Genomic DNA, 12400 nt, shown 5'->3' with positions numbered 1-12400 from the left:
TGGTGAGGGGGAGAAACCATTTTCCCATCCAATTGGAGCTGAAATTGGCCAAAAACTTGTGGCTTCTCTTATAATGATTACAGAGGTCTGTGATCCGGGTGACATCAATTTCACTCTAGAACTGCTACCACCAACTGACTGAGGCTGACATGCAGCAATAGCACTGATGCCCAGTGATCATATGTAGTGCCCCCTCTTTTTTGGGCTGGGGATTGAACCTAGGGGCACTGAGCTACATGTCCAGCCATTTTTATTTTGAAACAGAGTCTCACTAAGTTGCTGAGGCTGGCTTTGAATTTTTTATCTTCCTGCCTAGCCTCCAAAGCTGCTGGGATTACATGTGTGCGCCACTATGCCTGGCCAAGGAAATGAAATTGATTAAAAATAGATAAATGGCATAACTCAGTGGCAGAGTATTCCCTAGCATGTGCAAAGCCCTGGGTTTAACAGTACAGGGAGAAAGAGAAGAAGGAGGAGGAGGAGGAGAAGGAAAACAAGAGGGGAGGGGGAAAGGGATGGGAAGGGGAGGTAAGGGGTGGAGGAATAGGAGGAGGAGGGGAAGAGGAGGAGGAGGAGGGGAGGAGAAGGAGGAGGAGGGGAGGAGAAGGAGGAGGAGGGGAGGAGGAGGAGGAGGGGAGGAGGAGGAGGAGGGGAGGAGGAAGAGGAGGAGGAGGAGGAAGAGGAGGAGGAGGAGGAGGGGAGAAGGAAGAGAAGGAGGAAAAGTAAAAGATTCCTGGTCAGCTGAGCACAGTGGCATGTGCCTGTAGTCCCAGCTTCTCAGGAAGATGGCAAGAAGATCACTTGAACCAGCTGGCAAGAAGATCACTTGAACCAGGATATCAGAGCCAACCTGGAGGGCTGGGGTTGTAGCTCAGTGGTGAGCGCTTGCCTAGCATGTGTGAGGCCCTGGGTTCGATTCTCTGCACCGTATATAAATAAAGTCCATTGACAACTTTAAAAATATTAAAAAAAAAAAAAACAGTATCAGAGCCAACCTGGACAACATAGGGAGACCCAATCTCTAAAAAAAAAAAATTCCCTGGTCAACACACAATTATTACTATATTATCTTGTTCCTATAAATAAGAAAACATGTTTTCTTAATGATTCTCAAATCAAGAGGTTAAAGTCCATGGAATAAGAATTGTAATGTGACTGATAACAATTGATAAGGAAAAAAATTATATATATATATGAAATTGAAGCCACTGAACTACCTCCTCAGCCCTTTTTATTTTGAGACAGGGTCTCATTTAGTTGCTGAGTCCAGCCTCGTCCCTGCTGCCATTCTCTTGCCTCAGCTGCCCAGTCTCTGGGATCACAGTCGTGTGGTACCACGTCCAGCTCAATAAGATTATATTTTAAATTCTAAATTTTAAAGCTTTTAATATTTTCATTTGTCATAATTTAATATAACTGTATATATTAATGCACATTTAAAATACCCACATACTGAAATATGTTAAAATGAATTAATTTTTAAAAGTTGTATGTATAGTAGGAGGAGAGAATTAGTATACTGGAAGAGGAATAATCCTTGAATAACAATTTGATTTTAACATGATGCAGCAACATGTTGTTATTTGGCTGGTCTGGTGGCACACTTTTATAATCCCAGTGGAGGGTAAGACAAGAGGATGGCAGCCTCAGCAACTGAATGAGACCCTGTCTCAAAATAAAAAATAAAATGGGTTTTAGATGTAGCTCAGTGGTAAGCACCCCTGGGTTCAGTCTCCAGTACAAAAAAAAATTATGATTTGCTTTCTCCCTATTATATCCCATGGCAGAGAGTTCTTACCTCACCTACCCTATTTAATGGGACCTATGCTTTTTTGCCGGGTTTTTTTTTTTTTTGGAAATTTTATGACCATAGACAATTATAAGCATAGTAATAGAACAATAGGAGATTCCTTGAGTCTAAAGAAACTGAAAACACTGAATGTTATATGACCTTGGTGTGCCTTGTAGATGGATTAATCCAGCAAATGGATTAATTCACCCATGAGATCAAAGCCCTAATCATTGGGCCAGTCTTGATTACTCTCCAGTGGACCCTGTGAGCAGTTCTTAGCATCAGGCATCTGGACTCTTATCCGATGGCACTTTTTGATGTTGCTGTTTCTCATACCAGGCCCCAAATTCAGAATAATAAAACTGACCTCATGTCTTTTTGCACCAAAGACTCCCTCCCACCCCTCCTGATCTATGACAAAGCCCTTTCAAGTACCTGGCACACTTAACAAATACTTATTGAATGGAAAAATGAATGAATATGCTAACACTTATTTAACCAAGCTCTACTAATAGGTGTTTAGGTTGATTCATCTTTTTCAGAGTTAAAATACTATAATAAGAATTCCTATGAATCTATTTGTACCTGTGTTTCTAATTATTTCCTCAGAGTAGCTCCCTAGTGATTGGATTTTGGATCAATAAATGTGAACATTTAAAACATCTCAATAATTTGCAAGATGCGTTGCAGAAAAATTTTCAATTGGACTTATTCTGATGTCAGGGGAACCTCTATCATCCTTGCACCGGGTCCTCCCACTCCTCATCAGGGCCTTACAAAGGGTAACCACGTGCTCTACCACTGACCTCCATCTTGCTTCAGCCCATTGAAGCAAGTTTAACACAAGATTTTGATGCACGCTTGTAATCAGTTTGTACAGAAAGTCGGGGGCAGATGGTATTAATACCACTTTCTGGTCTTCCTCTACTCACTGCCCCACCTCAGTCCTCTCTGCTGATGCTCCCTCCTCTTCCTAACCTCCAAATATTGGAGTACCCAGGGCTCTTATCCATTCTACTCCACTAACTAGATGTTCTCATTCTGTCCACACCCTAACTACTTATCCATGCACTTTTAGCTTCCACGTTAATGTCTGTGGCCTTGATTTCACTTCAAATCTCCAAACTCATGCTTCCAACTACTCAGACTGCTTCTATACTTGATTCCCAGCAGGTACCTCCCACTTAACCTTTCCAGAGTCAGTCCCTGGATTCCTTGCTCCCCAAATCCTCTTCTCCAATAGTATTCTTCATCTCAGTAATTAAGACCAAAATTCACTCTTATTCAGATCAAAACCCTGGAATCAGGTTTTGTTGGTCATATCTTTATTGCTGTGACCAAAATATCTGACAAGAAATACTTAGAGGAAAAATGTATTTGAGGTTTCGTTCACAGTCAGCCAATCCCACTGATTCCATTGATCTGGGCCTGAGGTAAGGCAGAACATCAGGATGGAAGGATGTGACAGAGGAAAACTGTTCAGTTCATGGCAGCCAGGAAGAAGTGGGAGTGGGGAGAGAGAGAGAGAAAGACAGAAAAGGGAGGAAGGGGGCCAGGGAGAGACATATTTCCCAAGGCTGTACCCCCAATGACCCATCTCCTCTAGCCATTTCCCACTTGCCTACAGTTATCACCTAGTGGTCCATTCAACTATCAATGGATTAATCCAGCAAATGGATTAATTCACCTATGAGGTCAGAGCCCTCATCATTGCCCCCTAAACTCACCTTTGAACCTCGCCGCATTGGGGATTATGCTCCCCAAACATGAACATTTTAAGGAACATTCCAGACCTAAACCACAACACAGGCTGAGGCAGGGGAGGATTGTTTGCCTGAGAAACGTAAGTGAGACTCTGTCTCAATAACAAAAACATAAGCAAACAAAATCCTTTACAGTCACCAGGTTCCTGTCTTCATCTCACATCCAATATCTGATCCATGGCTCCACCTTCAAAATACAATCTATCAGGGCCAGGCACCATCCTGTCTTGTCTGGAATTTTAATAACCTCCTAACTGATCTGTGTTGCTTCCACCCTTGACTCTTAGTAGAGTGTGCTCCAAATATTAGCCAGTGCTTCTTTTAAAACTGAAATCAGGACTTCAGCTCAGAACCCTCCAAAGGCTTCCTGTTTCCCTCAGAGTAAAGCCCAAGGTCCTAACCAGGACCTTGAAGGCCTATTGACCTGGCCCCACTAAATTTCACACCTCATTTCCTAACACACTCACCCTTGTTCACGCCACACCGGCCAGGCCCAGAGGTCTCTGTGATGTCGCCTCAAGTACACTCACATAGTCTAGCCCTGGGTCCCTTTCTGTTCCCTTTTCCTGAATTTTCCACCACAAATATTCACAGCACTTGCTCTTCACTTCAAGTTCTTTGTTCAAGTGGTACCTTCTGCCATGGAGGGAAACAAGCTCATCAGTCTTTTCTGTCAAACTGGAGAAACTCCATTCTAACTTCCTCACTTCCTGACTGCCAATTTCTTTCAATGGCTGCCTATCTTTTTAAAATCTGTACTTCCCCAGCCTTCACTTTCTCCTAAGTGTACATGCCAAGAGGCATTCAACCCGAACACTTTCCCACTGCATGAGAACAAAGTGAGGGTTAGGGTTAGGGAGAGATAGAGGGGCTTAGGCAGCCAGGGCAAGATGGCTAGGAGGGCAAGGAGGTCGGGGACAGGGCTAGAACAAAGGAGCATGGAGAGGGGTCTTCTGATGAGATCATCTCCTGCTTGACAAAAGTGCTCGCTGACACACACAGGGGATCCAGTCAGGCAGACACTTCCATGCTTGTGCTCCTAAGTGTTTTTCAATAGAAAAACAAAAACAGATCCTTGGACAGAGGGGGCACCAATCAATAATAGTGGACAGAAGAGGAGGTAAGGGAAGGAGGAAATCCATCCAGAGACCATAAAGAGAACAGGCCAACACTCCCCACTGGATTCCCAGCTCTGGGGCCCTTTGTTTTTGGAGAAGTCTATCTTTGTATCTCTCTTCTCTCTCTTCAATAAACTTTCTTCTTGCTTTCTATCTCTGTGTCCTGTTCAATTCTTTGCTGAAAGGAGACAACAAACCCAGCACCCATAGACCAAAAGGCATTCAACCCAACAGGACTTTCCCACCAGAAGGCAACAAAGGCAGGTAGGGACAACTTGAGGTGTATTTCTTTAAATAACCCAATAGGAGACAGTGCAGTCAGTCCCAACCAAGGAGACCTGGCTAAGTGTCCCTTTCTTTAGTGGCTATTTACGCCAAAGACTTTGTGGTCAGTTTGGACCAATGGACAGCAGCCAATCACCCTTGTGTCAGGGATAAAGCTGAGCAGACTGCCTGCACCTGATTTCAATTTTGACTGCTTGTGCATCCTTTGAGTAGATGTAAAATTCTTGCCTTGCCAACAAAGCTGATTCGTCTCTGAATGTTTATTTCAGCTCCTGGTGAAGCCAGAATTAGACAGGCAGATAGGCAAGGGTCAGATATAAAAAATGAAATGACTGAAATGTTAATTTCTTTAGAGCTCCACCCTTATCAAGAACTTGCCCCTGCTCCAACCTGTTGCTAAGGTAACCTATCCTAGGAATTGCCCCTCCCCATAGGGAGTTATAAAGTTGTTAATTATAAAGTTGTTATAAAGAATTAAGGAAAAAACAGATATTTTGGGTTTTGTTGGGGTCTTTGCCTTACTCTGAGTTCTGATGTGAATTTCTCTTTCCAAGGCTGCTAATGAAAATTAAAAAAAAAAAAAAAAAAAGTAGGGCTGAAGATGTGGCTCAGTGGTCAAGTGCCCCTAAGTTCAATACCCACCCCCCCAAAAAAAACCAAAAAAATAATATAAACAATGATACTGCTGGAAAAATATAAACAACGATGCTGGAAAGTTGTTGGTAGTACTGTGGACTAGTAAAACCACTCTGGAAAACAATATGGAGATTCCTCAATAAACTGGGGATGGACCCAGCTATCCCACTCCTTGGTATTTTCCCAAAATTAAAATCAGCATACTGTCATGGTACAGCCACTTCGTGTTTATAGCAGAACAATTCACAATAGCTAAGTCTCAGATGCCTGTCAATAGATAAATGGATTAAGAAATCGTGATTATATATGTATGAAAAGAAAAAAAAACCCCAACACATCCACATTGAAATGTGAGCAGGCAAAAATATAAAACAGGCAATTCACAACACAAAACAACAAAGTGACTTATACATATATAAAACATTAAATTTTATAAGTAATGAAATATATATTATATGGAAGAACCAATCAATTGTAAATTAATAAAACAAGGAAGCGAAAATCTATTAGAGTAGAGAGAGGAGAAGAGAAGAGGCGAGGGGAGAAGGGGAAGGATGAAAGATGAATCATGAACTGGAATAAATTTCCACACATGAATGAGTTTGTTGGGATGAACCCAACTACTGTATATAATTAATAAAATAAAAAGCGCTGGGCTGGGGATGTAGCTCAAGTGGTAGCGTGCTCACCTAGCAAGCGTGAGGCACTGGGTTCGATTCTCAGCACCACATAAAAACAAAATAAAGATATTGTGTCCACCTAAAACTAAAAAATAAATATTAAAAAAATTTAAAAATAAATAAAAAATAAAAAGCACTAATAAAAATAAAGTACCATTTGCATAATTTGCAAGATGCTTTCCAGAAAGCTTGTACAAATTTTTGCCTGTTATGAGAATACATAAATACTAATACTGTAATTGAATATTAGTACAAAGTATTTTTTCCAGTTTTAGAGGTGACAAATTATATCTTGATCTTTTGATTTAAATTACTGTTATTTATGAAATTTAATATTTTATATGCCTAAAAGTCACTTTGTTGTTTTATTTTTTGAGTTACCTGTTTACATTTTTTGCCTGCTCACATTTCAGCACGGATGTGTTGGGGTTTTCTTATCATGGTAAACGTACCTAACATAGAATTTACCACTTTAACGATTTATTAAATGTCTGGTTCTGCAGCATAAAGTACCTTCCCCTTGTTAGGTAACCATCACCACCATCCACCTCCAGAATTTTTTCATCACCCCAAACAGAAACTCTGCCCATTCATCATCTCCTCCTTCCCTCTACCCGTATGGCTCTACTTCCTGTCTCTATAAGTGTCACTATTCTAGGGATCTCAGATAAATGGGTAGATCATACAAGCTATTTGGATTCAGTTTATCTCACTTAGCATAATAATATTTTCCAGATTTATCCATATTGGAGCATATGTTAGAATTAATTTCTTTTTAAGGCCAAATAATAGTCCATTGTATGTCACATTTTGTTTATCCATTCATCTGCCAATGAACATTTTGGTAGCTTCTACTTTTGGGTACTATAAATAATGCTGCTGTCTATGTTTATTACAAATATCTGTTCAAGTCCTTGCTTTTAATGCTTCTGAATATATCTGCAGGACTGGAATTGCTGGATCATATGGTAATCACATGTGTTTAATTCTTTAAGGAATTCCCACAGTGTTTCCCTCAGTAGCTGTACCATTTTAAATTACTATCAACTATGCATGAGGGATCTAATTTCTCCGCATCCTCAATAACACTTTTTGTTTGCTGGAGGTTTGTTTGTTTTATTTTTATTATTATTTTACATAAAAATTTTATTCAATAAAAATAACAGGTAATATCAAACAGGCATTGATATTAAGAGAAAAACTGACTAGAAGAATTTGGGATGGGGGTTCTGGGGATTGAACTCAGGAACAATTGACCACTGAGCCACATCCTCAGCCCTATTTTATATTTTTTTATTTAAAGGGAGGGTCTCACTGAGTTGCTTAGTGCCTTGCTTTTGCTGAGGCTGGCTTTGAACTCAAGATCCTCCTGCCTCAGCCTCCTGAGCTCCTGGGATCACAAGCGTGCACTATGGCTCCCTGCTAGAAGAAATTTTATCTTAAACAATTTACAATAACCTATTTGTAGTTGCATTTGACTGAGCTCTGTTGTGAAGAATGCAGGTCATGCACAGGTCTGGATGAATAATTTATACATTTTTCAAGTATTCACTGAATACTACCTTATATACACATATACATTAAATTTGTGAAAGATTTAATTGATGATCCCAGATACACTTCATTTTTGTTGCTCTTTTGGAAGAGGCCATCTAAAGAGAAAGAGTATGTGTTTCTGGCTCATGAATCATGCACTGACAACTGTTGGATACCAAGTCTCCTCCACCCCTCTTCAGACATTGATGACATGGGTTTTGGACATGTTTGGAAAGTACTTGTTTGGAAAGTTCTCTGGGTAACATGGCATACCGGTACTCCTAGTGCTCTTCGAATACTGGTTTGAGCAGTAGATCTGCGTGAGGGCCATACTGCAGGCCTCGCAGCGAGCCAGAACTGAGGCAGGCGGAGACCGAGTGGGCACGAACTGGCCAAGGACCGGTGAAACCGCGTGGACGCGCGTGCGTTCCAAGCCGGGGCAACGGACCCAACTCCACTACTGTTGTTTGGTTTTATCATAGCTGTCCTAACGGGTGTGAAGTGGTAGCTCGTTGTGGGTTTTTGTTATTGTTGTTTTGTTTGTTTTTAAATTGTTCTAATTAGTTATCATGGTAGTTTTAATTAACATAAGTGTTGGGTTTCTCTTTTTTATTTGCAGGATCACTTTTCTAAAAAGAATGAGATTATGGCATTTGCCAGTAAATGGATGGTAATGGAGAATACCGTATTGTCCTCAGTGAAATAAGTCAAACTCAGAAACTCAATGGTCTCTGTAGGCCGAAGCTAGAGTAAGGAAAGGGAGGGAAGGATAGGATAACAAAGAACCAATCAAATATAAATTAATAGGCATTAATATTTTCGTGTGTTCATTGCAAACATGTTCTCAGTTTTGTTTGCCTTTTAATTTTGTGTAAAATTTTTAATTAAAATTTTTATTTCATATGATCAAATTTATTAATCATTTTATTGGCATCATCTAAGTTTACTTGCATTTCCCTCTCCTTCAAGCTGATAAGTATTAGGTGTATTGTTTCCTTTTTCTTTCAATTCTTTAGTCTATCTGAAATTAATGTCGGGTAAGATGAGATAACAGTCTAATCCATGTGTGTTCCCCATGGTTACAATCAATGGTTCCAACATCACTTATCAAGTAGATTTCATTTCCCTGATTCATGACCAACACTTAAACAGACACCAAGTTCTTCATATACACTCAGATCTGCAGAGTGGACCCTGTGAGGTGCCTCCCAGATTCCCTCCAGGAATGAAGAACTTACCCACCCAGCTGCTGGAGTGTGGGTGGGAGACAGCCCCAAATCTGGGTCCTGCCTCCCCTCCTTCCAGGGACAGATTGCATCCAAGAAGTGGTCACTACAGGCATACAGGCCCAGCCACTTTGCCTCAAAGCAGGGCAATTTGAACCATGTGACCTTTGGGTTTGCTGGGCTTTTGTTGGGCCCCTCCCCCTTTGCTCAGTCTTGCATCCCTTTCCTGTCCATGGATGTTTTGTGTTTTGTTTTTTTTTTTAAATATTTTGTTTTTAGTTGTAGTTGGACACAACACCTTTATTTATTTATTTATGTGGTGTTGAGGGTCGAATCCAGCGCCTCACACATGCTAGGCAAGCGCTCTACCGCTGAGCCACAACCCCAGCTCGTATTCATGGATGTGTATTCCCAAATCATTCTCTGTAAACATCCTGCATGTTGATTTCTAGAGTTTGTATGTGGACGTTTTGTTTCATTAAAGTATTGATCTTAGTACCACATATTTTTTTTGTAGTTCTCAAATACAATAAGTTTTTTGAATTATTAGTTAGCTGAATCCAGAGTGTTATGATGATGTGTAATAAAACACCATAGAAGGACTGGCAGTGGAGCTCAGTGGTAAAGCACTTGCCTAACATGCATGAGGAAAGGCTCTCGGTTGGATTCCCAGTACCACAATAAAACACACACACACACACACACACATCATAACACAAAAATATTCACTAATGAACTCACCTAAGAGCCTCCACTCAAACATTTTTTGTTTAAAAACTAGCATCTTGAGCCAGGCATTGAGGCATAGGCCTGTAATCCCAACTACTCAGTGGCTCAAGCAGGAAGACCACAAGTTCAAGGCCAGCCTGGGCAACACAGTGAAACTCCATCTCAAAAAACAAAGCAAAACAACAACACACTAGCATCTTCCTTTCCTATCAATCTCTGCTGTAATGTAAAACATGTTTACAATGACAATTTATTACAAAGTGAAATTAAAGTTCTTGCAAGAAGCAATATTTTATGATGTCAATAGAACCTGACACTAGACTTGTGTTTAAATTACTTAACAGCCTAGAACTATTAAGAATCTAGTCTAAAACAGCTAAAAATTGAAAAGAGGGAAAATCAACAAGCTTGACAACTTAGTAGGCTCTTCTAAAGAGGACTAAGAGTCCACTGGCAAATTCTACCAAAACTTTAAATAGATACCACTCTTTCTCAAACTTTACCAAGAAGTAGAAGACCAAGATTACCCTAATACTAAAGCCAGACAAAGATATTACAGGGAAAAACTAAGACTAATATCCTTTATGAGAATATGTAAAAATCTTTAAAAAAAAACCTAATGATCCAAATTGAGCAGCATATTAAAAAGATTATATATCATTGCCAGTGGGATTTATCCCAGGAACACAAAAATGATTCAACATGTAAAAATGGAGTTTAGGGCTGGGGATATAGCTCAGTTGGGAGAGTGTTTGCCTCGCATGCACAAGGCCCTAGGGTCAATACCCAGCAACACACACACACACACACACACACACGGAATATAGCCAGGGTGAATACCTATAATTCTAGCAACTCAGGAGGCTGAGATAGGAGGATTGAAAATTCAAGGCCAGTCTCAGCAACTTAGTGAAGCCCTTAGCAATTTAACGAGACTCAGACTTAATAAAAAATAAAAAAGACTGGGGATTAAACTCAGAGGTAAAGTGTCCCTGGGTTAAATCCCCAGTTACACTCTCCCCCAAAATGGTGTACAGGTGATAGTCTGAGATATCACCAGACTAGGAATTAGAGAGATGGCCAAGACTGACTCCAAAGTCATGCAAAATCTCACCTTGGTAGGCACATGCTCCTGCAATGAATGCACGATACATTTCAGACTTTATCAGAGGATTGCAAGAATTGATGATATTAGTGGTCACATCAGTGATTGGAGAAAAATACTACAGACCTCGTGAGTCAGGCTGGGGTGGAAGAGCTTGAAAATAGAAATTAGATATTTACCACATGAAACGTTAAAGGTTGCTAGTAGTTTACATTGAAACCTGGAACACCATTTTCCTAAGCTAAGAATGGTTTCTTGCAGCTAACTACTACATATAGATGAATTTTATATTACAATGTGCATTCTTATCACATAGTTATAGAGTGATTCCCCAACCCCAGTTTCTTGAATATAGTATTGATAAAACCAACCTAATTCTATCCTAAGATGGGGAGCCATCTCATCACAAAGTTGTAAAAAGTTCATTTCTGTTTTATTAAGATATTTATCTGGCCTGACCATGCTCTGAGGGCTAATCTTGTTCAATTCCAAACTCACTCATGCCTGGCTCTCCTTGACCAGATAACAACACTCCCTAAAACTCAACAGCACTTCATAAATTCTGATGTTGGAATCTCAATTTACTCTCTACCTTGAAATGCTAAGCCATGGAGCTCATTAACCTGCTATCTGCCTTTGTATTATGCTTGCCAGAATCCTGTTAGCTGTTAAGTTCCCAAGACATCCCCCACTTTGTAACTTTTTGTGCTGTAAAACCTTTTTCCTGGAGAGCTGGGGGGCTGTTCTGTAGCCTGGCTTTGGGTGAGACAGTTGCTGTGTACACAATATAAGCTTGCTTTAATTTGATTTAAAATTGGAGGTCGTGGTCTTTTCTTTGTGTTGTGGTTCAACGTTTGGTGGCCCCAGCAAAATCAGACCACCAATATTCTGAAGCTGGACCCTCACTCTGGGACTCCAGGCTGGAGTGCCACCCCAGGGGGTGCGCACCTTGAGATGTTCCAAGGCCCCTGGTTGTGCCTTCGGCTCATCAAATCGCTGGAGTGAACTGACACAGTAAAACAACTAGCAAGTATCCAGTGGAGGAGCCTCCATAGGTAAGTGGTGCCCCCATAACATCTGGTATTGGGTTTAAGAGAGATCTCTTTTGGGGACAGTGAGGTGCCTGGCGAGGCACATACACACTCTGTCTTGGACAGTAGCGAATTGTTTCACTGTCCTCTGGTATTGGTCTGGTGAGGAATTTTTTCTGGGGACAATAAGATGTCTGGCCAGACAAATACACACTCCTGTGTAGGACAGTAGCAAAGTGTCGCACTGTCCTCTGCTCTGATAGGGACAGAGAGATGTCTGCAGAGGCATATACGCACTCCTGTTTGGAGGATTAGCAAGAGGTTGCACTGCTCCCTGGGTTTTGGCACCTGGCTCTTGTTCCCCTGTGTCTCATTCTGTGTTCTATGTTTTTTTCCTGCCTTTTTGTTGTGTATCTTCTCTGGTATAAACTTAAGTAACTGAACAACAAAATGGATAATAAGGCAAGTAATCCTGACACTCCTTTGAGCTGTGTTTTAA

This window comes from Marmota flaviventris, chromosome 8, assembly GCF_047511675.1.
Source record: "Marmota flaviventris isolate mMarFla1 chromosome 8, mMarFla1.hap1, whole genome shotgun sequence".
Classification (NCBI taxonomy): Eukaryota; Metazoa; Chordata; class Mammalia; order Rodentia; family Sciuridae; genus Marmota; species Marmota flaviventris.
The sequence above is the reverse complement of the archived record's forward strand: the minus strand, read 5'-3'. Positions refer to the sequence as shown.